The following is a 27,924-nucleotide window of genomic DNA, read 5'->3' on the forward strand; positions in this document are numbered from 1 at the left end:
TCGGCCGTCGCGTCCCTTCCACGCCTTTTTCGGTCTCTGTCATGTCTGTGTCCCAGTGTCTCTGAGTCTTTTTCCGTCCTGGACTCTGTTTCTCTCCCAGTCCCCCACCTCTACCAGTGTACCCTTTCCCCAGCGCCCATCGGCGGGCGACCAGGATGCTTCGGCGATACAGGCGTCCGCAGCGGCAGCCGAGAGGCTGCGTGGAAGAGGCGGCGACGGCAGCCAGGAGGCGGGGTTGGTTGTTATCTTTGGTTATCTAGCTGTATGAGTGGTGTGGAGTCTTCATAAAGCTAGATAACCGAAAGTAAAAATAACCCCATACACTGCGCGGAGGGGCCCCGGGAAAGCTGGCGGCACGGGCGGGCGGGGGAGGCCTAAGCGAGGGGCTAGAGCTGCGAGGACCCACGGGCCGTGGTAGGCGAGAAGAGGACCCGGCGGCCCTCGGGCCTCAAGACCGCAACAGTCGGGGCGACTTTCCACCCTCCAACTTCGGTCCGCGCAGGTAGGAGTCGCAGCCCCATAGCCAGGCGCAAGGCAGTACCTTCCCCCGCCGAGTCGGGGGGTAGCAAGAAAGGGCGTTGTGGTTACTTCTCGGGATGGGGCCTTTTCTGGCAGTCTGCGGATTCGGTCACTGCCGGGGAAGCTGCTCCAAGGGAGAGATCTGTTGAAATCTTGTTGCAGGGTTATTCCGGACGGTGCCGGGGGTTCCTGGGCCAGGCCTCTCCCGTGGGCGCTGGTGAACAGCTTCCCGCAAGCTATTCACAGCTATTGCTGGGGCGGGAGAGTTTGGGGGAGGTCACCTGAGAAGGCTAGCCTTTGCTTTGATGGGCTCCCTGAAGCCACGTAAGTCTATCCAGCTAGATCGGGAGCCGAGAATGGCAAAGTGGAGATAAGTGGAGGTAGACTGGAAGTACTGGGGGTGGGGGCGGGGTCGCTCAAAAAGAGGACAGGGTGGCTGGGGAACCCCTTTGCCCAGCCTGGGTCCGGGGCGACAGAGTGCAGAGTATTTCTCAGCCTCCTTGTTTTCATATTCTTTCCTCCTTCCCACTCAGGACCCGAATCTGATGTGTTGAAAAGCTTCTCATGCCAGCTTTGTCTTCACTGACTAAAGGGGTTGAGTTGGGGTCTTTCAGGACACACTACCTCCCCACCCCATCCTCACTGTCTTGGAAATCATCTCCAAGAGCAAATGGCCTCAAGGAGCTCCAACACAAAGGAATTTGTCGCTTGGTATTTATGCTGCCCAGAGAAAGCAAAGAATTAGAGAGATTAATCAGGGCCTTTCCTAAAAGAATCCATTTATCTGGCCTGACCTAAATATTTTAAGCAAAAGGGTGTTTAGGTGCAGTTGAGTGGAGGATGGTCTAGTCACTTGGTAGGATAAATGTAACTGTGGCAAAACTAGAAGTGGGCCCCTCTGCATTTATTACTTCTCCCCATCCCGACAACTCCCCACCATCCCCCTACCCCACCCCCCGCATTCCAGAACACAGGGCAGGACAACTGGACAAATGACCTCATACTGACTGCCTTTGCCTGTGTAAATTTAAAATTTCCTCCCAGGAGCTGATTTTATAGCTACAAGATTATGATTCAATTATATATTATGTGGGAGAAATATTTGGGAATTCAAACTAAAACAATTGGGCTTCAGAGAGTCCAGAGTGCCTATGTCTTCTTCCTGGTTTGGAGGAAAGAGAGATTAACGGCCTTTTTGCTTTTTTCAGCTGTTTGAAATCTGGTTTTTTGGAGCGGGGGTGTGCAGCTGGAGACAGGATTAGGAAGAAAGGGAGTGGGTATGGGGCAGGCACTATTAATCCCTAACACCGCACCGTATTTCCCAGTAACAGCACTCTGCCTAGGTGCCTTCCTTTGATCCTCCAACACTGTGAGGTAGCTGTTATTAACCGCATTTTACAAACAGGAGCTACGCATTCAAATGAATTGCTAATGTCACTCAGTGGTTTCAGATCCAATACTTTCTCTACTTCTCTACTCTACCATGCTTGCCTGAGGGAAGGACTAGAGAGGGTGAGGTGGGTAGACTGAGACGGGAATGAGCTAAGAAGGGAGGGAATCTGTGCATCAGCGGAGAGGGAAACCCCACTGTGAGATGCAAGGCCTGGTTGTGAGCACGGGCTGACTTTTTTTTTTTTTAACTTTTCATGTAGTTAGCTGCAAATGTGTATTTGGGATCTGCTGAGGCTCATCCACAGGAGACTTCAAACCTATATTATTAGCCACACCATTTGACTTTATATTATTATTGTTGTATCCCAGTAATGTGTTTGACCACAGGATCTCCAAAGGAGAATAGAGGGCCTGAGGGCACTGGTGGGTTGAGGGTTTACATCCTACAAAACAAGCACCTCAGTGGAAAGGGGGAATAGGAGGCAGGAGCGATGTGGGAGTGAGGGTTTGTGTATGCCTCGTGCGTACATACGGTGTGTGGGTGTGTGGATAGGGTTGTCAGGAGAATGATGGGTGACAGTGCTTGTGGGCCGTGTATGTCTGCTTATGAGGGTGAGAAACTGAGTGATGTGTGACCTGGTATGAGATTGGATGTGCGTGATCCATGGTGGGTAGGAAGCTCAGATGTGAGATTAGGGATTCCTGGCTACATATAGCTATAAATCCACTAGAGGAAGAGACACTCTGGGATCTGGGGGTTTTTACAAAATGCAGACGTCACAGTGACACCACTGAGTCCTGCCTTCTGCCTCCCCCAACCTTTATACCAGATAGCATTTCCTCCAGCTAAACCCAATAGGAGAACCGATGGAATGGGGAAGCATGGAGGTTGGGTTGAAAGGGGCACAGAAGGGCCTTACCAATTTCTCTTTTGTATCATCACATTTCTGTGTCCAAGAATTTTTAGTTCTGTTCTTCGGATCTTGCTACATCCACCTATTCCTACTGGAAAACAAATTTTAAGCTAGGTTCTTTACCTATTTCTCTCCTCAGCCCTTTATCCCAATACCCTCCCCTATTGAATTCTGAGTCCAGGAGTTCAAAGGAAATTTTCTTCTAAATATTTGTCTCAAGTTTTACATTTTCACTCACACCCTCACCCGGGGCCAAAATTTTCCCAATCCGGGCATCAAAAAAGATTTTGTTGAAAGGTCCTTACAATAACAGGAATCAACACAACCAGAAAGGCTAGGGAATGAAAGAGAATGAGCAAATGTGACTGAACCAAGGTCTATGTTTAGGTGCCATTATTAACCAGCCTCAGATCAGATATTTGTACAGTGGGGGTAAGAATTTATATCCTCAGGGTTGTTACAGGGGGCAAATGAAGAATTCTATATAAAAGATCTTATATGTTCTGATACCCACAGGTAAAGAGGAATTCTTAGATTGCAGAGTAGCTAAAGGCTACAGTTTGAAATGACTGTTGGAAAGTATATGATTGACCTCAGAGAACCAAAGGACAGCTTTTTGGCATATTCTCGACTGAGGATCTCAAAACATTTAAACTTGAGAAAATTCCTCCTCCTTTTCAGCTTTGGAGTTGAGGAGGGACTCTTGGGACCTGAGGAAGCAGCGTCTGAAGCCTGGGGAGAGGAGGAACAGACCTCCGGAAGCCTGTTAAGGGAAGTGGCTGGAGTCCACATGGCAGAATGACCATTGTATTTTTTTTCTCCTTAATGGATCTTACCATGTTTTGGTAAGAGTACTTAAGATTGGTAAACTGACTTATGTAGGTAAAGAGGTATGGCTGTGTAAACGATAATTCCAAATTTATTCTATTAAGCTTCTGGAGTTACTAAAAAGAGTTTATTAAATTAAAGGACCAGTTAGGTAGTGGGTATAATTAACGAACCAAAGAGAGTTCTGTCTATCAGTATGCAGGCTTTTCTTCTTCGCTGAAAGGCTTTAAGAAGGGGTGTTTTTGGGGACTTCCCTGGCGGTCCAGTGGTTAAGACTCCGTGCTTCCAGTGCAGGGGGTGCAGATTCAATCCTTGATCTGGGAATTAAGATCCCACATGCTGTGTAGTGCAGCCAGAAAAGAAAAAGGGGGAGGGGGTGTTTTCTGTCTTCTTGTCTCCCAACCCCCCACCTTCCCAACCACTGACTCTTTTTTTTTTTAATATTTATTTATTTATTTGGTTGTTCCGGGTCTTAGTTGCTGCATGTGGGCTCCTTAGTTGTGGCATAAGAACTGTTAGTTGCGGCATGCATGTGGGATCTAGTTCCCTGGGATCGAACCCGGGCCCCCTGCATTGGGATTGTGGAGTCTTAGCCACTGTGCCACCAGGGAAGTCCCCCAACTGCTGACTCTTGATTCCCAAGGGTGATAACTCACCAGAGAGCACAGGCCCCTCTGCATTCTTCCACATCTGGAAGTCCTTCTGAGGCCTGTACTTCCCAAGGTGTGGGAGTTGGAATACTGATATTTATTTCTTCACCCCCTTTCCACAGTGATGTTCTGGGGACCTTTGACCTTTCCATCTTCCTTCCTTTGCTATTGAGACCTCAGAGATCTTGAGTGGTTAGAACACTGTCTCATTCGGAGGCAGGGTGTACCAACTTCCTTAGTCGTTAAATGAGTTTAGGTTAATGCTTTAAAATCATTGGAGGGAAAGAGTAGACAAAACCATAGAAACATTCTCAGAACTTTGAGGAGAATGAGGAACAGGGCTGTGGAAGGTAAGTGTGGGCCAGGGCATATTTAGATAGGAGAGAGGTAAGAGAAAAAGGGGAACCCTTCCTTGCCACCCAGGCTCTCCCAGGGCTCAGAATGACACCCCCCCTCCTCTTGCCCTAATCCCCCCATTAAGGCTGCTCTGAGTTTGTTATGACAGCGGCTGAAGGCAGCTGAATTGCTGTTTGCTGTGTCTGCTAATTGGACTGAAGGGTTGGAATCTGGACACTGAAAGAGACCATTGTTGCTGTTTACCTTCCACAACTGCCTCCCTGGGGACCTTCTGGGTGAAGGGGAACAGCACGCCCTCAGGGTCATTGCACCCATTCCCTGTCTCTGCACAAGGGACTGGGGTGGGGGGAAAGTTCATCTCATTGCCTTGGAATGGCTTGAGCTCCCACAGCACAGAAGAGACAGGCCCAACACCTGAGTCGGTCTCCAGGCCAGGCTTGGGGCTATTGGGAACTCCTAGGAGAGGGGAGGTTATATGTTTGTCCTTCTCCTCCCTCTTCATTCCCTTCTCCAGGGGGCCTAGCATTGCCCCTTCCTCCAGCTGCTCAGGCTTAACCCCTGAAATTTTTCTTATTTGCTTTCTTCCAGACCAGGGATTCTCAACTTGGTTATGCACTAATATCACCTAGGAAACTTTTTTAAAAATACTGATATTTGGGTCCAGCGTATCCCAGAGTGCCTGAGAATGAGGCCTAGGCATCAGTATCATTTAAAAGGCCCGTTGGTGTTTCTAAATGTGCATTTAAGGTTAAGAACCACTGATATAGGCTCATCTCTCTGCCTGGGAAACACGCAAACACACACACACACACACACACCTGTGCACATGCAAGCAGGCACACACATACCCTTTCCTACTTTCCCTACCTTTCTATTACCCCCCCACACAAGCTCCTAAGAGCCATAATACTATCAGGCAGATTGTGTATCTTCCTCATCTTTATTACTAGATTCCTCATAGGAGTCTTAGAATTTAGGATGGAATTTCGAAGTCTGTAACCTGTCCACTAATTCAGCCTGAGCTCTACCCCAAGGGCAGAAACTATGACTCCATCTCCATGTGGATTTCCAAGTAGGATCCAGATGAGGACTGATCTAATCTGGGACACTTAAATCATTAGGGATGAAGGAGTGTGAGTTTCAGAGTTTCATTGACTCTTGATCTCTTCCTCCCCCAAAGTAGTATTGGCTATTTGGAGATCTTCAGGGAGGAGAAACTGTCTTCAGAAATACATCTGCCCCTTTCCTTGCTGTTTCCAAATGTTTCTGCTTCTTCTCTTCCCTTTAGCTTCTCGTCTGGGGTGGGTGGGTGGGATCTCCACCACCCTCCCGCCCTCTTTCCTCCACAAGGGCACCAGAGCCGTATCCAGCACCACGGACAGCTCCCAGGCGGTGAGTGCGGTGGCTGTGCTGACCCCCTTCGGGAGGGTTAGAAGGGGATCCTGTCTGCACGGTTATATATCAAAGACTCTAGAATTTTTAATTTTGGGGAGTTGTTTGCAGGCAGCTGTTGAGTCTCAGGGAGAGGAAAAGGCTGAGGGCAGTTGCCATTCCGTCTCCAGGAAACTGGGTTTGTCCACTTTGGGGAGTCTGAATGAGAGGGCTCCAGCAGTAGGGAGGTTGAGGGTTAAATTTCAGGAAGAATTTAACCTAAGCTCATGTAAGGTACAGAGTGTATGGATCAGGCAGAGCCTTAGATAGCATCAGCTCTATAGCCCTCATTTTACAGATTCCCAAGAGAGTGCAAGAGGTATGACCAAGGTCACTCAGCTGGTTAGTGGAAAGGCCAAGATCCAGGCTCCCGGTTTCCAGCCTGGCCCTCTTATTGTGTCTGATACCTCCTTAAGGAGTCTCCCTGCCTGAGTTGGGTGGAGCAGCCCTATTGCAGGTAGGTAGAGTTCACAGGTTGCCCCCATACAAAAGACAGGATTCATGTCCAGACATGTGAGGTGTGTCCACACAAGCCAGGAAGAGATGGAACTGACTGCTCTCTCTGTCTGAGAAGGGTGGGAAGGGAGGCCTCAGAGAGAAGCACAGGGGAAGGCATACCTAGCAGTAGCTGGTAAGCCCATGGGAGACAAGGCGAGGGGGCAACAACCTGCCAGGGCAAAGAGGCCAGTGGATGGCCACAAGGAGTCTCCAGAGGCCGGCAAGAGTCACGCAAACTGGAATGGGGCCTGGGAAAGGTCCTTCTGTGTGCCCAGTCCTGCTCCCCCAACACCACAAGTCTGGAAACAAAGGGACCATTCTTTCTAGGATTTGATGCCGCCATCTCCGGCTGGCAGTGCCAGGTGGTGGGGGCATCAGGGGGTGTCAATCCATTATCCCTCCCAACTCTCTAGGTCCTCTGGGGCTGGATGTTGGGGAGGTGGGTGTTCCATGGTATGTTGCCATGGCAACCACCCCAACCCCCACCTTCCAAAGCACAAAGAGAGACAGCTTGCACCCCCACCCCCACCCCACCCAGGAAGAACCTGGGTCTGGTTGGGAATCTTCCCTTGGGAATCCTCCTTTCTGATGCACAAGCCATGGCATGCATAAGCGTCACCCTCTTTTCAGCTGAAGGTTCAGCCATCAGCAGACCATACAGGCAGGGAGGCTGGTACATCCAGAGTCTCTGGGCAAGGTTGTGTAAGTGAGTCCCTTGTACTTAACCCTGTCTCCCCCCAAGCTCTCCTGTCCCTCACCTATAGCCAAGGCCATCCTAGGCCTTCTCAGCTGAAGCAACGGTGCCTTCCCCTACTCTTTCCCAGAAGTGAAGGACACCTCACTACCCCCAGCAAGCCCCCAGGCTGTGGGAACACAGAAGATGGGGTCATTCCTGCCACCCTCCATCTGTACCCTCCGCCATTACTCATTAGGCATTCTGCCCCCTCCTTCCGCTTGTTAAGCCTGATTTGCATACATTTGCATAATACAACTCATTTGCATTCCAGGAGGCTCTTGGTAGGAGCCAGGAAAAATGGGGAGGGGGGTTGGAGAAGAGAGAAAAGGGGAGAGATTTTGTTTTCATCAAAGTGTATGTGTTGGAGGGGGAGGTGGCAGGAAGAAGACAGAAATAAAAACTCACACTACTTTCTTTCTTCCCTTCTGCCCTCCCTCCCTATGCTAGACTCAAATGCCAAAGAGAGATGCCAAGGGGCCGGCTTTTCTGTCCTTTTTTGTCTTGCTTCCTCCGGCTTTGGCTCCCTAGCCTGGCCCCCCACCTTGTTGGGCTCAGGCTTCAGAAAGAAAGGGGCAAGGGTAGGAGGCAAGCTGTGGGAACGGAAGCAGAGGGAGAGAGGGAGGCCACCATCTTAGGTAGCTGGCGCCTATAAAATGGCCGCCTCTGACAGGTGTGGGCTGAGAGCCAGCCTTGGTTGGTGGACAGGGAGGGAGGTGAGACCATAAGAAGGACTTTCTGGCTGACCAGGAACATTGTTGAATCTTCCTACTAGTGGAATTGTGAGAAGAGGATGGGGAGAGAAGGAAGGAGGGAGAGATGAGGGATGGCAGCCCCAGAAGAGACATGAACCTCACATACGATCAGAGGTGGTAGAGAGGCCTCTGTGTTGAGTTTAGTTCCAGACCCCTCATGGGTGCCAGTGGTTAGAGAAATTGGAGGACTGTGAAGAGTGTAAAAAAAAAATACAGGAAGAATCAGAACTGGGAGTATCAGCAGGAAAAGGAGGGGGAGAGGGTAAGGTGTGGGCAGGCAGGATTATCTGTCAGTTTGAGGGTTTCTCTGGGGTCTGTGAAGGGCTCCTCGCTATGTACTTGAGGTGAAGTTCCAAGTCTTCTCTCCTCAGCCCATCAGTCTGGCTTCCACCTTCATAACTGGTGAAACCTGTGCCCTCTCCAGCCTCTCACACAGACTCTTCAACCGGACCAAATGGCCCTTGCTCAAGCCTGGTGACCTCTGTGGAACATTTCCTACTGATATCCATTTCATACTGATGTCTTCTCCTTTGGCCTTTGGTTCTTCTGCTATATCCCTGATTATTCATTCTGGGTTCTAGTCATTCAGTCCTCTGGGTAGATCAGTTCTCCAGTCAGAATTGTTTCCCAAAGTTCTGCTATCAGCTCTTTTTTTTTTTTTTTTTCTTTCCACTCATGCTCTTTCACTTTAATCATTTCAACCATCATTTGGAATTATAAACGCTCACTCATTTCTCTAAACTCCAGATTTGCACCCTAACTACTGTGGTCCTGTCATTAGCTCCCAGATCAGACTGGAGTGGTGCATCTGATTGGCTAAGCCTGGACCTCATGACCAGGCCCTAGCTGCAAGGAAACCAGGGAAAGTACCTGTGCTTTTGGCTTCTGTAGTGGCTTATAAGTACAACCTCCCTCCAAAACTCATGAGATGGCCATTCCCCAAACATAGGGAGGGCATTCAGATGCTTCCTCACTCAGCATTGTGCTTTAAGTCTTGCGCTACATTCCTGCTTCCCCACCTCTATCAATAGCATCATTAAACTTCTAGGTCCTCAGGTGCAAATCCCAAGCATTATCCTGGATTTGCCTCCTTCCTTTCCCCTTCATCCAGATCAGTCACATCAGAACCCATCACTTCGTCCTCAGTAGCGCTTCTCACATCCATGCCTTCCTTTCCCTTACCCATATCTCCATGTCAGCTCATTCACTGAACAGGCATTTATTGGGTGCCTACTGTGTGCCAGATGCTATGTTGAAGAGGAAGGTGAAAGCTGCTTTGAGGGCCTAGCAGCCTGGTGGGGGAGACAAACACGGATAATTACAAGACAGTGTAAAGGCTGCCGTCCTGAAGACTTATACAAGGTGCTGTGGCAGCATGGGGGCCGGAGCCCTGGGACACCTTAGGTGAGTTAAGGAAGGCTTCCTGGAGGGGGCCAAAAGATAAGTGATAAAATAAAGGGAATAAAAGTGATCAAAGTTAAGCAGGGGCTAACAGTCTAAGGCGTCTGACGAAGTGCGTGGTGGGGAGTGGACAGCGTATGTGAAGGCAAGGAGGTAGGGAAGAGCATGTTGTGTCAGGCGACTAGCGTGTCCCTCGGAGGGAGTCTGACTGGGAGGAGATGGGAAATGGAGGCAGAAGTTCAGTTATTAGGAGCCTTATGTGCTTCACCAGGGAGACTGGATTTGATAGGGGTACTGGGCAGTTAGCTGACAGCCTCAGAGGTGCTGAGTGCAGAGTATGGCTCGGGGACAGCACATAACCACCCCCAGGATGAAGGGGGAAACCCGAATCTAGCTGCCCACTGAGCCCAGCACCAACCAGATACTTAACTGGCTCTTGGCTGGTTCTGAACAAAGAGAGGAATGTGAAAGGAGTGGGAGCCACCCGAAGAAGGGTCTCTGCCTCTCCCCCTCTAGAATCACCCTCACTCCTCTCGGCCACACATACCTGCACGGTCGGGCAGGCTCAGGGGAGCTCCCCGGGAAGAGACGTGGAGAAGCCAAGGTTGGTCCCCAGCACAGTGAGTGCCCTGAGGTCAGGACAGGAGATGGACCTCTGGGGACTGGAGTGAAGAACAGAGAAGTTCAGTCCTGGAAACTTCCTGGAGGAGGGAGTGGGAGAAGGGGTAAGGGAGGGTCCAGGGGTGGGCCAAGGCTCTGAGGAGATTCTTCCTAGAGAAGGGGTGAGAGGCTGGAGAGACAGCTGAGGAGATGACGATGCCACTGCCGGCCACTAGGGTGGAATGTAAGTGGGTGTGCCGCCTACCGCCCCTCCCCCAGGCGCAGCCTCTGCACAAAGACCTCTCTGTGAATAGCTGTGGAAGTGGCCATGTCAGGTGCGGGGGCTTAGCTCCCAGGGCCCACTGGGAGTGGGCTGGAATGGGGTTGGAGGAGGGGAGGGTGAGGGGTGGCCTCAAGCTTTAGCCAGGTCCTGGCAGGAAACAGAAGCTGAGATTTGGCCAGGTCTCACAGTGAGGCCACCCATGGTAGAGCCGTTCCCAGGACAGGCTCCTCTCCAGCACCAAGGCTCTGCCCCTGCTCCCTCCCCATGTCTTTCCAGGTGTATCTCCGATCCTGCCAGGCCTGTCTAGCCTCCCTTCCCCAACTGTACATGCCCTCCCATAGTACCTCTGCGGCTGGCCCCGCCCGGAGCCTCTCTCTTCTTCCAGCATAAGAGTCCCCTCCAGCTCTGCACAGAGCTCCCCGTCCAGGGAGGGCTATGTTGGGATCAGGACTGACCAGAGCCCAAAAAGGAGTCCAAGGTCCCCTCGGTCTCCACACCCAGGGGAGGTTTCTCTCCTTGCCTGGCCTCAGTGTTACTTATGCTAATTGGCAGTGTGGGTAGACCTTCTCCCCTACCTCCAACCCTCCGTTGGGTACACCGTCCCTGCTAATAAAAGTTTGGATTTGGGGCACTGGAAGCGGTAGAATGACAGTGGACGCACCTCAGCTGACAGGTTGCTCACAGATTTGATAAGAGGGGCTCCGGCCATAGGAAGAACAACAAAAGAAGGAGGTTTTGGTTTTCGACTCTGGAATAGGACAGGCTGGTCAAGATACAAATTCTATCTTCCCTCCCTTACTAGCTGGGTGGCCTTAGGCAAGTCACTTGACGTCTTTGGATCCTAACTTCCTTCCATGGTTATCCTGAGGATCAAATAGGTCGGTGTGGATGAAAGTGTTTTCAAGGCTGTGTGCAGATGTCCAGTGCCCATTCTAAATGCTGAGGGACACAGAGTTAGAGGGGCCACGATAGGCAGATGGGGACAATCCAGGAAGGCTTCCAGAGTTTGGAAATGAGGGAGTGGGTTGCTGGGGAGGAGAGTGAAGGGACTCTGGGTGCAGAACGTGATGAAGCCCTGTCTGGGAAGCGTGGCTGGGCTCCGTGGACTGGCTGGAGCTCTCTGGTCTCAAGCAGGTGAGCATCTTGCTGAGACAGGTTTGGGAGGCACTTGTTTTTAACAACTATGTGGTGAAAGGGACTCCATGACCATGGCTTCTTTCATCCTTCTCAGGAAGAACTTCCCACTGGCTCTGTGTGAATACTGTCCAGCCATTCCGGGAAGAGAGGAGGGGTGGAGTGAAGCTCGATTTCCCTTCATTGTCCTAACCCACTCTGCTCCCTCGTCTCAATGCTCTCCAGAGGGAACCTTAGCCAGACATTGTGACCCTCCACTGAATGAGTACAAAATGGTACCTCCAAGCCTTGCCACTTAGGACCCTCCCAAGTCCCTGATTTTAAGGTTCCTCAGCACTGTCAGGAGTGAGCAAAATTCAGACCAGTTTAGACCTCTCGGCTGGTGGGCCAGGGAGACTTTGAGCAGGAGGGTCTTTTGTCTCTGAGCAGTCATCCCTTGTTGTACAAGCAAGAGTCTCGAGGAGGAATCCCCACAGATAGCAATGGAGCCTTTAGGCCTGGAGGGAAGGGACAGGCTGAGGCTGGCATATGGAGGGAGAGCCCTGGGCACAGGGTCATGAGCTTCACCCAGCTGGGGCTACCTTCTGCTGGGTTTGTCCATCTGGCACCAGCTGGCTTCCCGGCACTGCCCCCGCAACCAACCAGACTCCTTCTTCTGCTGTTACCATGGCAATTGGCTGCCATCTTGTACTTGGGGCACTATCTCATATCTGGATTTTCCCATGGGGTTCCTGGAGGATGGGAGATAGGTCTCCAGGGGATTTATCTCTCCTCTTGATATCCACCCAATAAAAAATCATATTAATATATGATTTTTAAAAATAGCCAAAACCAAGGCTTACTATATGTCAGGCTCTGCTAAATACTCTCTATGTGTTATTTAACATGGCTAAGAAAGCATTAATGAGACAAAATTTAAGGGGTTCCCACTCAGTTTCCTGTTTCTTTGACGGACTTTTCCTCTCTCCAACCAGGAAATTCCATGATCTTGCTTACTGCTGTCTTGGGAAGTCCTTTCCAGTGTCTAACCAAGATCTGTACTGCTGAAGTACCAGTTCTTTGACCCTTGGCTTGACATGGCTAATTGGAGAGGTAAGGAAGAACTGCCACCCAGCTTTAGTCACTTTATTGAGCTTCCCGGACTCCAGCTGTTGGGATAGGGAAACTGAGACTTGGCCAGATTGATGAGGGGCCCAAGTGCCCCTTAAAGACTTGGAGGTCCCAAGTCTAAAAGCTTTTGTTTAGAGAAGTGGAGTCAGTGTCACAAATGCTTTGAAATTTCCCTTCCTTGCCCCCATCCCCACCCAAAGAGAGAGGCAGGAGCCAGAGACCATTGGTAAGTGATAGTCTTCTAGCTCGGGTGCAGTGGGGGTGGAAGGCAGTCTCCCCCTCCAGCCACTGGGGACGTTCCAGCAGGGTCCCTGAGAGATCCTGGGAGGGTAAGAATTCCCTCCTTCTGTAGCTCAAGCAGAAGGCTGAGAATGGTCACCTTGAGCTAGAGGGGCACCTATAAGGGGCACTGAGCAGGGACCAGCTTTGCAAGGGAATCCTGAATGAGGAGCAGGTGGAGAGAGAAAGGAGGCCATTCGCAACTGAGGAAGGGTGGGCTGGCAGGGAGGGGCTAGGGATAATTTACGATATCACTGTTCACCGCCCCGCTTTCCCAGCCCCCACCCTCTTCCCAGCCCCCTGCTACTGTACGGTTGCTAGGAGATGCTCCCTCTGTCTGGAGCTGGGAGGGTGTAACAGGCGGAGACTGTTCCATCTGGACTCCTCCTCCCCCACCCAGAGGAGGGCCCTGCGCTGGGCTTCATCTACCACCCCTTCCCAGGCCCTGACAGACACCAGTTTCCTCTGCTGTTCCCCCAAATCCAGCCAGCCTGGGGCTAGCAGGGTTCCCAGACAGGCTGAGGATCTGGAGCAAGGAGGGGAAAGAGAGCTGTGGAGGGAGATGCTAACAGACTTAGCGGGCACTGAGGGGCAGCTGGCTCACCTCGGGGCCTCTGGGAGCCAGCCCAGGCTGGGAATAGGGCCAGAGGGCGTCAGGACACAGGCCTTAAGGAGCCCAGGTTTGAGGGAGACTGAGTCCCTACCTTTGGGGAGCTTCCAGTTTGATGGGTGAGGCAGACCTCCCATCCCCACCCCTCCATAGTATGGTCAAGGTCAAGGTTAGGGACTGGCAAAGGTGGGGTTGGGGGCAGGGAAGGGAAGGAGGAGGTGGGACAGGGAGGAAGGAGGCAAGTCTGGAAAGTCTGAGAGTCTAGGTAGGAGGAAGGTGACACTGATCTGAGCAGAGATGGGCAGCACAGCGGTGTGGCCTAGAATTTCAGAAAAAATTTCTTTCTGAAATTCTCTTCTCAGATTTTTTTTTTTTTTTTGCGGTACGCCGGCCTCTCACTGTCGCGGCCTCCCCCGCCGCGGAGCACAGGGTCCGGACACGCAGGCTCAGCGGCCATGTCTCACGGGCCCAGCCGCTCCGTGGCATGTGGGATCTTCCCAGACCGGGGCACGAACCCGCGTCCCCTGCATTCGCAGGCGGACTCTCAACCCCTGCGCCACGAGGGAAGCCCATCTTCTCAGATTTTAAAGCTGTTGGAGAAGTCGGGTGAGGAGAACTTTGGGGGCTCCCAACTCCGGGTGGGGCAGGAAAGGAATGCTGTGCCCACAGCTGTGCTTCTGACACCTGATTTCTGTGTAGCCCCTATTGATTTTATTCTTTCCTAGGCACAGCTTCCCTCCACCCCAGGAAGGAAGGGACTGACCTTGATCTGGCACCCACTTGCTTGTGTAAGCCCTTTCCTAGCCATTGTCTCAGTTAATCTTCCAACGGTCCTGAAAACTGGTGCTACTGTCCCCACTTTACAAAGGCATAATCAGAGCCCCAAGTCACAGGACTAGTAAGTTGGGCTGGGCTTCAAATGGATCTTGGTGGCTCCCACAGCATATGCTGTCTCCCTCCCCTGTACTGACTTCCTGCAGAACGTGTTCCAAACACAATCGGAGGGACTGAGAGGAGAGATGGCCAGATGGGGGGGGGCCTTCTCTGCATGTTCTCAGGGGAGGAAGGGGCGCTCCTTCTCAGGTGCAGGAGTGAAGTCTGAGGAATGCTGAAACAGTCCTTGCAGGTTAAAGACAGGACTGGGGAAGAGGCCACGGGAGCTGTAGAAGTCAACAAAATCTTCCCAGGTTTGTCCCGAGCCAAGGAAATATGCTTTCTGTCTTCCTGAAGCAAGTGCCCTGGGCCACCGCCTAGCCTCTCACCTGTTTGGGATCTGAGCTCCTGCCCTGGGCATGCCCTCTCTGCCTCCCCCTCCACACACACAACCCCTGCCATGGCCCTGCGTAGAGCACCTAGAAGACGCTCCTAGACTCATCCATTGTCATGGTGGCCCCCTTTTACATGGAGCCCTCCCTGGTCTCTCGCATTTCCTAGTCACTGGACACTTGCCCTCTGCCTCCTGCTAAGGTCTCCATCCAAAGAGAACCTTTTTCAATCTTGACATTTTTTTTCTTTTCAGACCAAAAAGAAGAACCTACTTCACCCAGCTGGCTTGGGTTCCCTCTGAGAAGCCGTCCTGATTGACTGAAAGATAAGGCTAAACTCTAGCAAGTTGAAGAGCTCTTTCAAGAAGCCTTTGAGCCAGAGAGAAGTGGGGAGGCCCTAGCCTCCAGCCTGGGCAGCCCACTGTACCTGGAGCCACCTGGGATAACACTTTGCTTCACCATTGCTCCTGGGTCTACAAGCTGTCCATCCCACCCGTCCTGGTTTCTCCTGTGTTGTCTGAGCTGAGATTCCTCTGAGATGGAAGTCCCATCTCCTGTCTAATAAAGACTCTTGAATACTGACCAACAGTACTAGTGGTAGTGGATGTACCTGGGCAGGGGAGGGGCTGAATGAGAGGAGGGCAGTACCAGGCTCCCTCAAGAGACCAATGCTATAAAAGCCACCATTGCAACAAAAGGGGGAAGCCTCACTAAGACAGAACTCCCACCTGTGGGGGATGGGTTGGGGAGGAAAGATCTCTTTGGCTCCTCCCACCTCTCTGAGGCATCCCAAGGCCCCTGGGAACACCATCCATGATCTGGTCAGTCCCAACTCAGAGCAGTGGGCTGACACTCCCAGCCAAGGAGGCCCCTAGGTACCACCCCAAGGACCAAGAGGATGGGAGAGGGTGGGGTTGCTCCCCCAGAGTGCCTGTGTGGGAGGTCACTGGATGGCCCTCTGTCTCAGCCACCAAGGGACACATCCTTAGAAATGTCCTCCAGGGTTTGAACAGACCAGAGATAAAGAGCATCCCTGCTTCACAGGGCCACCCACTCCTCCCTCTCTGTCCACCCTCAGTAGAGGCAGAAGGGGACGAATATGCTTAACAAGAGGGATTCAGGTTAGACAGCAGGTAGGACTTCCCAACAATACCTGGGAGGGAACCTGAGGGAGCAGGGGAACCACAGCAAGAAGGAACTGTGCTCTTGGTCTCATTTGCCCCATAACACACCTGCATAAAACATGCTCTCCCAAAAGATAGCGCCCCCCCCTCCAATCTCTAGAGATTTCCTGCTGGAAAGTGTTAGCAGAGTCCAGAGTGCCAGCTCCTTTTAAGCCTTCTACCACTCCCTAAAAAGTCCTTCCTCCCATCTAACAACAATCCCTCCATGGAACTATAGCTGGAATCCTGGGATTTTTCTAAATAAAAAGGCTTAAGATAATACACATGGTTCAATTCTAACAGCACAAGAGGGAAAGTATGCCTCTTACCCTCTCCTGTTCCCAGCCACCCACCTCCTCTCCCAAGAGGCAACCACTGGTGCCTATGTCCTCCCTGAGATACTTTGCACATCCAAGCACGTATGTCTACACACCCCTCCCCTTACATTTAAACACTGACCACAGCATTTTTAGCTCCTCTAGGCCAGGGCTCCTAGCCTCAGGTCAAGATGAACCACAGGGGGATCCTTGCATCTGCTGAAATTGCACACAGAATGCTGGCTAGGCACCTGGGCATGATTTCCAGGAAGAAGGAATGCGTTAAGAACCACCTGTTCTAGCCCAGCTCCTCATTTTACAGAGGAAACTGAGGCCAGAGAGGGGAAGGGCTGTGTCCTGGGTCCTCAGCATGGTGGAGGCCCATGAGGAGAATTCCAAGCTCCCCTAACCTACATTCCAAGGAGCCCCAGGACCCCCCACAAGGACAGGGTCTAGGAGGGCTGATTGAGGCCAAGAATGCACCCAGGAAAAGGCAGTTCCATTTGTATCACAATCTGGCATATTTAAGGGGTGGAGCCTGGGCTCACCAGGTCAGGCAAGTGCTTCTGAAGTTCCCAGACCTCCTTTCAGGATCCTTCCAACTGCGCAGCCTTGCAAGGACCCATTGCAGCCCTGGGATCAGCCCCCAGAGGAGGAGGGGTGAATGGAGACAGGGTCTGGCCTGGGATCAGCAAGAAGGAAGTTGCCCAGGTCTGCCCTCCCCCTCCCCCTGCTTTTGTTTGGACCCTGGAGCCTAAGCATCAACCTTCTATGGCTTCCTTACCCTCTGGGTTTTGGGGGGCCTGGGCAGGGAAAAGCAGCCCTCTGCCTCCATTAGTGGCCTGGGCTCCTGGCTTGGAAGGGAGGCTCCTGGTGAAGGAGCTGGGGCGGCACGAGGAGGTGGGAGGAAGGACTTATGTGAGCACAGGAAAAGAAAGCCGGACACTAGTGACAGCAGGTGGGAGAGGAGCCACAGAGGGGTGGGCTGCCTTTTGGAAACAGAAAGGCCCAGACCCAGACAGGGGCAGAAAGGATGGGGAGGGACCCCTCCCTCGACAGGGATGCCAGGACTGGGCTGGGAGGGTCCAGGCAGACACTTAAGAATCTGCTCTCAGAGTCCCACTGAGCATATGCAGATGAGGTCTGTCTGTATGCAAATGAGACCGTCTGTATGCAGATGAGGGAAGAGGGCATTCTCTTCTCAGGGTTACCATAGAGCCCATCCCTGCCCCCTTCCCTCAGGGCCCCAGGTGCAGGGCAGCCTGCAAAGAGGCCAGGCCTGGGGAAGAGCAACCTGCAATAGAAGGTTAGACTTTGGGAAGAACTTACCAAAGGAAAATGGCCAGTCCTGTGAAATGAACTGTAGAGGAAATGAGGAATATAGAGGGGCTGCTGAGAGAGCCATGCAAAAAAGATGGGGGTGGACTGTGAAAGAACATCTCAGTCACCCAGAAACTCAGGCAGACTGCAGAAAGCTTTGAAAGGGAGGCAGGAAAAAAAAGAATTTCGATTGAGTATCCACTTTGTGCCAGGTCCCACATGGAGTGTCTTCTACTGTCTCACTATTCCCGGTGATAACCCTGTGAGGCCTTTCACAGATGAGGCCCAGACAGACTGACAGGTCCAGGTCACACAGTTTGCAAATGGCAGGGCCCTGGGCTGTCTGACTCCATGGCAGGCAGCCATGGCTTAGGATCTCCTTACTCCTCCCTTCTGGCGAGCTGCTCCTCCTAACCTGAGGGGAACTGAAGGGCCTTAGGGGTTGGGAGGCTGTGCCTGAGTAAGGAGTGCTGCTACCCGCTGAGGGGAGGTCTGGCTGGGTCTCAGACCCAGAGAGGGCCGGCCGATGGCTGGGAACTGGCGGTGGAAGGTAGGGTGTGGCTGTGGAGGTAGCTGAGTGGGCAGAAGCCAGGAGGGGGACATCAAGGCTGGGAAGGACGCCAGGGATAATACGGTGGGGGAAACTGAGGCCCACAGGGATTGGGAGGATTGCCCTCCTCACTCAGCAGATCCAGGTCCAAGCTGGGCCTGAACCCAAGACACTGTGCCCCCAGCCCAGGGCACCTTTCTGGGAATGCAGAGGCTGGGAGTCGGGGCGTCTTGGAGAATAGCCTCTCCTCTTCCTTCGGTGGCCCCTGGTCCCCCACATCCCATGGTGTAGCCAAGGCCTTTGTGGGGAAGCCGTGGGGAAGAGAGGCCCCTTGTTGGCCCATTCATTTTGCTGGAGGCTCGGCCAATGCCAGCCCAGGCACCGGCTGGGCTCTCCTTCCTGGGGGTGCCAGCCGGCCCCCACCCACTGCCACTGCCCGCTCCGCTCCCCAGCTCTGGCGTTTCCTGGAGCCTCAGGGCTTTGGCCCTGGTCCCGGCTGAAGGATGGCGGGGAGCCTCAGCCCCCGCGTCCCCCGCACCTCGCCTTTCACACGCTGGCACCAGAGCCGTGGGAACGCTGGACGGCAGCTGGGCACCGGTGCCCGGCTCTGCCCACCCCCAGCCCGGCCGACCTCAGAGAGGGGAGAGGAACAGGCTGCCCCAAAAAAAGCCCCCTCCGGGATGGGGCCCTAGAAATCCTTAGCACTAATTATGAATCTGGGGACAAACAAGGCATTTGCAAGTCAATTAGTGACAGAACTTTCCCAGGAAAGAGCTTCATCCAGGCTCAGCTTCAGACAGGGCCACATGCTGGGTCATCTCGTCCCTCCCCCTGCCTCTGCCCTGCTCAGAGCTCAGGGACAGAGGCCGCCCAATGTTCTGCCAGTCCCTACGTGGCGGAGGGTCTCAGAGCCCTGATGGGCAACGAGGGGCAAGAGGGCAAGGCTGCACTCTGCTGAGGTCAGCTGGAGGTCACTATAGCGCTGCCACCAGGAGACGTCCCGTCAGGGCCCTGGCCTCAGTTCCACCTGTGACAGAACCTGGCTGCTCCTGGATGGAATTGCCAAGGAGACAGCTGGCCCGGACAGGGTGGCATGGATGGGTTGACAGGAAAATAGAAGTCATTGTGAAAGGGCCGGGGGGAGATGCTACCCGGAGGACACAAAGAAACCAGGACAAGAGGAGACCAAGGGAGAGACAAGTGGTCCCGGGCATCTCAGCTCGTGCCCAGGCAGGAGGCACATAATCCGAGGGGGCGCAGCCACACACATGGGAACGTCAGGCGGACTAGCCGGCCATCTGGGGCCACTTCCCATAGAGAGGGCGACAGAGCCCGTGAGGCGGCTGCTTCCAGGTGGGGAGGCCTTTAGCTGGGAGAGGGGCTCTCTGCTGAGAGGACCTCTTAATTGGGGGAAGAGAGTGAGGGAAGGGGCTATTTGGGGGCAAAAGCCCTAGAGCCAGCCTCGCCATCTGAGGGAGATTAAGGGATTATAATTAAAATGCGTTTGAGGGACTCCAAGCAGGTGGGTTGGGGCTGGTGCTAACGATCTAATTGCTGCCTTTAGCCAGGGCTGTAGCCAGGGCCCGGCTGCTGGGGCTCGGTAATGAGTGGGGGTGGGTTCCTTTTAAAGGAGGGTGGGTGAGAAGAGGCGGAGTTGCGGGGCCAGGAGGGGCAGTCTTTCTCTCCACTGTGAACACCTCAGCTCACGGGGTCCTGTGCCCCGGCGAGGCTCCCCCTACTGCTCTCCCTGAGAAACCAAGGGGAAGGCTGCGGTTCAGTGGAGTTCTGGGAGCCTGAAGAAGAATCTGGGGGGCCAGGAGTGAGCAAGGAGGATACTTACGTTCCCACAGAGAGAGGACATTGAGACGGGGATGGTTAGGGTGTCCTGGGAACAGTTACAACGCCAACACGAACTGCAAACGTACTCTGTGTCGAGCATTGTACAAAACACTCTATAAACTGATTTCACCCTCACAACCATGGTAAAGTAGGTCTCCCCCTCGGGACTAGGGCTGGGCCCAGCCCCCTGGCTAAGCAGACGCCAGGGGTCCCACTGGCCAGGGGTGGCTCCTTTCTAGGAAGGGACGGATGAACAAACCCTCTCTAGACTCTGAGAGACCTCAGGCTGAGGGGCAAGAGCATGCAGATTGTAGCCCAAAGACCCCGGACTCTGGGAGTCCAGCCTGACCGAGGTGGTGCAGACCCCCTCCTGCCTCGCATGCAGAAGGTACACTAGGGACCTGGACACACATCAGGTGTCACACCGCTAAGCCTTTGCATATGCTGTTCCCTCTCCTTGGAAAGCCATCCCTTCTGCTCCGTTTCTGCCCTCTGAGAGATCTTCCTCTCCCCTGCAACCCCTAGATCCCCTAAGAGGTAAGGGTTCTCTCTGGCTGCCTAGAGCCTGGCTGAGAAGGTGCTTACCACGCATTTAGGAAACAGATGAATGGCCTGGTGAGGGGCTGGTGTTTACTTTTATAACTAAATGTCTGAGCAGCTCTGGGAGGATACAGGGGAGACCAGAAACATTAGTTGCCTCTGGGATGGGAACTGGGTGGTGGAGACCCGGATGCAGGAAGGAAACTTTACTGTGTGGTACACCCTTTCGGGCCTCTAAAGTTTTATGCCCTTAAAGTGAAGAAATTACTGGGGACCTCCCTGGTGGTCTGTGGTTAAGACCCCTCGCTTCCACTGCAGGGGGCATGGCTTCGATCCCTGGTCAGGGAACTTAAATCCCATATGCCACATGGCCAAATAAGTTATTATTATTATTATTTTTTGGCTGCGTTGGGTCTTTGCTGAGCGAGCTTTCTCTGTTTGCCGCAAGGGGGGTGCTACTCTTCGTTGCGGTGCGCGGGCTTCTCATGGCGGTGGCTTCTCCTGTTGCGGAGCACAGGCTCTAGAGCGCAGGCTCAGTAGCTGTGGCGCACAGGCTTAGTTGCCCCGCGGCATGTGGGATCTTCCTGGAGCAGGGCTCAAACCCATGTCCCCTGCGTTGGCAGGCGTATTCTTAACCACTGCGCCACCAGGGAAGCCTCAAATAAATAAATAAATCAATAATAAAGTTAACATTTTAAAAAGTGAAGAAATTATCATTCAGAAATAAATCTAATTTAAAATAATAATTACTGCATCTTTTTTGAAAGCTTGGGAAGGACAGTGTTTAACCCCAAAGGCCAGAGCATAAGAGAACCCCTGAGACTCCTCACTGGGGAGGAAACAGTGCAATTTCAGTTCCTTCCCTCTACCTCCCCCTTCTCTCACCCTGCTCCTGCCTCCTCCCAGGGCCTGGTCCCTGTGCCCCACACTCCGCCGGGTCCTCTAAGAGCATTTCAGTGTTGGCCCAGGGAGCAGAAGCGCCCCCTCCCTATCGGGTGGGCATTGCGGGCAGAGCCCCTGGATTCTCACTAGCCCTGCACAGGGCAAGTCACTGAAGCTCCCCAAGCCAGCAGCTGCCCCTGTGAACACACAGTGACGGCCTGGCTGCTCTCCCCTGAAGAGGTCTGAGGGCGGCTGCCCGCCCTCCTCTGCACATGCCCGAGGGACGCTTGCTGCCCAGCCCCAGCCGTGGGCCCTGCTATCTGCTGTGTGCTCTCTCCCAGACCACCTCCTGTCTCTGCGCCTCCTTGTCCCATCTGGGGCATGGGTGTATCCCTGCCCTTCCTCCCCCTGTATGGCTGAGCTGAGGATAAAGGAGCTCTGGGCACCCAGTCTTAGCATTCTTATCTGAAAAATGGGGATACAAACAGTAGCTATTTGCCAGAGCTGTTGGGGGGATTAAATGAGATAATGTATGTAAAGTGCTTGGCGCGGCGGGGCACGAAGTGGGGGCTCATAAATGGTGGCTGTTATTATAGTTATTAAATGGGAGGGACCCTGCAAAATGTGCTAGCCTGGGGAAGGGACTCGTCATTATTGCTCTGGCTGGGAATAATGAGGCCTTGTGGTAATAGCCCCTCGCACTCCCAGGCCCCTCTGACAAAAGGACGCAGCGGCTGCGGACGGGCCCGACAAAGTGAGAAGTGAATGGTACATAATGGGACACTTAGGGGCTTAGCCCAGGCTGGAGGGCGCTGGGAAGGACCCTCCGGCTGTGGCTCCAGGTGCTGAAGGACCCCACAGGCCGGAAACCCAAGCCGATGGGTCGCCCTTTCTTTGCTTCAAGGCGGCTTGGCCAAGAGCCTTCAGCCGCAAACCCAGGTCATCCGGGCCTTCGCTAATATGGACAAAGCGCCCCTAAGTGCCAGGTGCCGCTCTGTGTGCCAGGGCACCAGCCCGCACCAACAGACCCCAGGACCTCAGGCCTCGTGAGGCTACTGTGGGAGACCAACATGAATCCAAGCAAATACTCAAAATAGGTAGAGATGCTGATGAATGATCTGAAGAAAAATAGGAAGGGAAAGGGAACATAAGGGCTGGAGTTGGGGTGGTGAATTCAACTTAAAATAAGGTGCCTCCGGAAGGCCAGATTCTGTCCAAACTTTCCTTGTGGAAGATGTTAAATAGATGCAAAAATAAATAGACTAATCTAACGAACCCCCATCTACCCCTCATCCAGCTTCAACAACGGCCAGTCGTTCCATCTGCACCTCCACCTACTCTCCCCCACCTCCCGTGTCACTTTTTAGGAAACTCCAGACTTCTCCTTTCATGGAGGATGTGATTTGAGCAAAGACCAAAGGAGATGAGGAAGCCAGCCACGTGGTCATTAGGGAGGTGAGCATTCCAGGCAGAGGGAGCAAGTGCAAAAGCCCTGTGCCTAGGATTGGAAGATCAGGCTCTAATCTCAGTTTTGCCTCTACTGGCTGTGTAAACTCACACGAGTCCCTTCACTGCTCCAAAACTCAGTTTTGTCATCTGTGAAATGAGGCTGATGCCCTCACCCCACAGGGAGTTTGTAGAGGTGGAATGAGAATCTCTGCGAGTGTTTTATAAAGTAGAGCAACACGCCAGGATCAAGGTCTACTCTCAGAAACTCAGTGTCTTGGTGGAGGTGAGGCAAGGCCCCAGGGTACCCAAGACTAGGTAGGGGTTGGGAAGGGGGTCTGGGGGTGGTTTCCTGCAGAAGGTTACCCCCAAACTTAGTGTAGCAGGCTACGGTGATGGGGAGGGGGCTTGAGCTCAGAGCTAGGCCACGTCTGCTGGCCTCCCCCTCACCCCCACCCCCATGGATGGGCCACAGGATCCCAGGCTGCTGGAAACAAGAGAAGGGCCAAAGGCCTGAATGGCCAACTGTTCTCTGAGGAGGCTTGGCCCCCTCTAAAGACCCTTATCACCACATCCACCTCCCTCCCAGGGTGATTATCACCCAGAGGGGCCTTTCCTGGGGTACACAAAGAGACCCTCCACTCCCATCCTCTAGGCAGGATAATGGGCCATTCACACTGAGGGGACCCCAGCCCCACACCTGGCCCTCTCAGGCAGCCCCCGACAGCCCCATTGTCCCAGGCCCGCCTTGCACACGGGTGTCAGTGGCAGGGAAGCCCTAGCCCCCAGCTGGAGCGCTCCTGGACTTCCCCCACCTCCCCAGCCGCCTGGACTCTGGGCTCGATCTCGGGGGGAGGTGGTCCCACCATTCATCCCACACCCGCTCACTCGGAATTTCACTCCTCTCGAAAGTCCTTACAGAGCGATGGGAAAATGGGAGGGAATAATTAGGAAAATCATTAACGTCTCGAGGCCCATCTGAGAGGGATTAAGGGATTAAAAGGCTTCCAACCAATCTCTCCTACTTTAAGGTTGTTGGAGGGGTTTTGTTTCTAGGACTTCTTTTTCCTCTTCTCTTTTCCTGGATTGGGGGACACTAAAGTCTTGGTGGATCCTTCCTTCAAAAGCTGCAGGAAAGGGTCAAGGCAGTAAAATCCGCATGGAGAAGAATGGGGAAGAGCAGGTGTATGGGGGAGGGTCCCTTCCCAAGCTCTCCTGAGCCGCCTTGGGCCGCCTCTCCGGACATGGGTGGAGAGGGAGGGGTGCAGCGGCCAGGCTGGGCCGGAGGGGAAGCCCAGACAGGCCTGCTGAGAGCGGACCGGCTCCCTTGGAAGGCCCCTGAGAGGCCCAGCCCTGCATGCCAGGCCACATACACCTCCTCCGTGTCCTGGCTGACTGGGTCCAACGGAGGCAAAATGGGCCAGAGGCTCCATGCCACACATCCTGCTCTGGAAGGCCAAGGCTGGAGGTCAGAGAGGAGGGAGCGGGGCGAGAAGGCTGAATCAACAAAGCCTTTTACTGTTTGCAGTAAGCAGCATACAGCCGCTGTCCTTGAGCAATGTGTGGTCCAGGGGGGTGAGCAGGTAAAAATGAATAGCTCAGTACAACACACCGTGAGGCTGGCTGAAGTGTGCAAGGGGCTGAGGGGGTCTACAGAGGAGGCAGACCTCAGCCAGTCTGGAGGGATTTGGGACAGTGCCCTGGAAGGGTGATTTATTTATGAGAGGATCCCTAAGGCCTGGCACCTGGTAGGTACTCAGCAACTGTGAGGTAAATGCTCCACTCGGATGCATCACCCCCTTTTATATGGAGTGTCTCACTGAAATGGTCCCCCTCACCTGGCTCAAGGCAAAGCCGGTATTTGGGTTGCTGGAGAGCAGAGGGGCAGGTTAGGGGATGGCCCAAGCTCTCTCTAGAGTCTTCATGAGCTCCATCCTGACGCAGCCCTGAACATTCTGGGGAAGAAAGATACTGGCAGCACGTGGCTCACACAGTGCCCCCCCCAACCAACACACACACTCACGGTTCCACTTTGGGGGCACCCTGGAGTGAAGGCGGCCCCTCCATTTCTCTGGAAGGCTCAGCTAAACCCCCTCTGAACTTCTGTACCCACCAACCCTTGCCTCGAAGACCTGAAGCCTGGTGGGGCAAAATGGAGGCAGGCGGGAGCCATCCGGAGCCAGCACCTCACCAGTGGTGCGGGTGATAGATGCTGGCAGCTACAGCCCTCTGCAGCATTAATAACCACGTTTAAAAATGGTCTTAATTAGCAACTGCCAACAAGAAGCCCGGTACTAATTCCACCAATAATCGAGGCTTGCGGGGCGCGGACAGGAATGCTAGTGAGGGGATGGATGGCTTGCAGACCCTGTGCATAGCTTGCAGATACCGTGCAGCTGTAGGGTCCAGCTACAGCAGAGGCCAGCTGAGTGGCTGGAGGGCTGGGAAGAAGGGGGACACTGCCCCCACCGGCTCCCACACCAGGGTTCCTTGACCCCCCACGGCGTAGCCTCCTCAGATGGTGTTGGGACAAAATGAAGCGTGAGGAATTGCAGGGAGGAGGGGAGATCTCTGTCTGCGCCGTCAGAGCCAGAACCCAGACAGCAGCCTGTGGGATGAAGGCGAGCCTGTAAAAGCCCAAGTGAAATGAGCTAGAAGGGGATTGGGAACAAGCCCCACAGTGTCCTGGAGCCACATTCCTTGCTCTGGGGAGACGGAGATGGATGGTGCTGAGCTGGGAAGGAGGGGACACTAGGGTTGGGGGGGGGCATCTTCTCCAGCTGAGGGCTCCCCTGCCAAGACGAGCAGGGTAGGAAAAGCGAACTTAAGAATCCAGCCGATGCCCCAGCACAACAAAGCCCACTTCTTCTCTCAGCCTCAGAACCAAGATGGGTCTGCTTGGCTCCTGCCCAGGGACCTTCCAAAGACCATCCAGAGCAGGCCCAGAGAGCTCCAGAAATCCAGGCCAAAGAGAGAGAGGGCCCCCTTCAGAGCAGGTATCTCTGGTCCAACCTCTTCTGGGGACCACCTGCAAATGTCCTGGAAGAGAAGAGGGAGGGTCATGGGAGGAAGGATGTGCTCTGGGGCTCAGGTGGGTGGAGCCTCTAGCCATGTGTGGAGACGTGCAGGGACCTGGGTTTGGCTTCTTTCAGATGTGGCTTTTGGGGTCCCCGGAGGAGTTTCCATGAGGCTGGGCAGCCCCAGGTCAGAATGTTTTGGAGGGTTCCAGGTTGGAGCAGAGACCCAGTGAGGAGTTGGAGGAGGGCCCACTTCCAAAGGTGGGGAGTGGGGGTGGACAGGACTCTGGCTACTTCCCTGGCACCATAAAATGCCTCAGCTCCCAGCCCACATCCCCTGACCCCAACTTTCCTCTTATCTGTCTCCCAAATGCTATCCCAGGAGGCCAGGCTCCACTGCCCGCACTGCACCTCCACCTCCCCAGAATGGAGTTGCCACACATGTTGTACCTGGATCTCGTCACAGAGGCCAGGAGGACGGAAGGAAGTGCTCCGTCTTAGTGAGAGCCTGGGCCAAACCAGAAATGAACAGGCCTCTGAGGCAGCACTAGAAGCCCTGCTTCCCGGAAGACTGCCTGCCCTACCAGCGTCTTCTCCCTCCTCTCCCCATTCAACCCTCTCCTGCCTTACTGGAACTGAAAACCTGGACTTCCTGGGACAGTTCTCATTTTGATGTTGCCCCGATTGATTTTGCCCCGAAAACCTTACGAGTCTCAGAAGCATCACTGTTTCAAGGACCCAGGCACCAGCTCTGAAATAGCTCCCACCTGAGTGGCATCAGCCCTTGATCATGAGCCTGTGTGGGAGTTTAGAAAAGGTGGAATCAGGTCCTGCACCTTGCAGAGTCGAAAGCCCAGTTACTGGAGCTCAGCCTGTAAGCACCCAAGAGCAGAGGCCAAGTTCCCAGCTAGAACGGACTCTGCTTCCAGCATAGGGTCCCTTGCCTACTATCCAGTGTTGGGCCAATATCATCTGTTAGATGGGCACAAGCTCCTGGGCTGGGGGTAGAGGGATGCACGTTTCACTTGTGGGAGGGCACTTTCTGTGGCAAACCACTCCCCAGCACCTCGACATCACTGGAGAAGTTTCTTTCAGTCCCGCATGGCTAGGGCTTCTCCCAGTAAATGGTGGGCCTTCTTAACTGGTGGTGGCAGCAGAAGGAAGCAGGAAGGAGGCCTGGACTGGGCCTGGGGCTCATGAGTCACAGAGGATCCCTCGGGGGCATCTCTGTCCAGTAACCTGCTTTGGGGAAACTATGAGTATTTCCCTCAAGGTTCTGGAAGGGAACTGGCTCCAGAGACACCTCTGGTCAATGTAATGTGAAAAAATGGATGGCGATGGAGAGGGCAGTTAACAGGTAGGGAGGATGGGAAGAGCATCACCTATAGGCTAGGTTTAACCTCCAAGAGACGAGGCTCAGAAATGAACTGATTTGTGTGAGTGGGGTGCCAAGTTGGGGGCCCACCAAGGTCTGACCCCAAAGTCAAGGCTCTTTGGGGAGAGGAGTAGGTATGGAGGAAACAGGTGACCACCCCTGCCTGGCCCCAAGGCGTGGTTTGGGTCGCCTTCTTCCTTCCTCCCCGGGCTGGCGAACTCCGATCGGCGATCAGACGGCGGCACGGAGACAATAGCGCTCTGTCCGGGGCGGGCGCTCCGGGAAGACAGCTCATCCCTATGCAGGGACGGCCTCCCCCACCCGGGCCTGGCCGCCAGCCCCTTTCAGGCGGTGGAAGCCGGGGCGGCGGCAGAGGGGGATTCTCACAGGCCGTTGGACATTTGCATAGCCCGCTCGCCCGCCCGGAGACATTGGCCCGCATTGTTCCCGGGCAGCGGCGGCAGCGCCGGCGGGCGCACGGGCCGGGGCGCGCGGGGCGGCGCGGAGGACCCGGCTGGGCGCGGGCGGGAGGACCAGACAAAGGAGACGGGGCGCGCAGAGCCGGGCGGGGGAGATCGTGACGGTGGGAGAGAAATATTGGGGTGAGGTGGGGCGGGGGACGCGGCTGCCGAGTTAGTCTGTCCCGGGACCGCCACCGACCCCCACTTCGGACACCCACGCCGTGTCTAATTCCTCCCTGAGCTGGGGCCACCATG

General features: G+C 54.0%; 1 long non-coding RNA gene across 1 annotated transcript; it reads left to right on the forward strand.

The window, feature by feature from the left end:
- The first annotated feature begins 236 nt into the window (after window positions 1-236).
- On the forward strand, window positions 237-15,341 carry LOC114898242. The gene is made up of 4 exons (XR_003794308.1): window positions 237-502; window positions 12,470-12,587; window positions 14,220-14,282; window positions 15,014-15,341. It is a non-coding gene; the product is annotated as an uncharacterized LOC114898242 (long non-coding RNA).
- Window positions 15,342-27,924: the final 12,583 nt, after the last annotated feature.

This window comes from Monodon monoceros, unplaced genomic scaffold (genome assembly GCF_005190385.1).
Source record: "Monodon monoceros isolate NGI ecotype Baffin Bay Population unplaced genomic scaffold, NGI_Narwhal_1 Super_Scaffold_18, whole genome shotgun sequence".
Lineage (NCBI taxonomy): Eukaryota > Metazoa > Chordata > Mammalia > Artiodactyla > Monodontidae > Monodon > Monodon monoceros.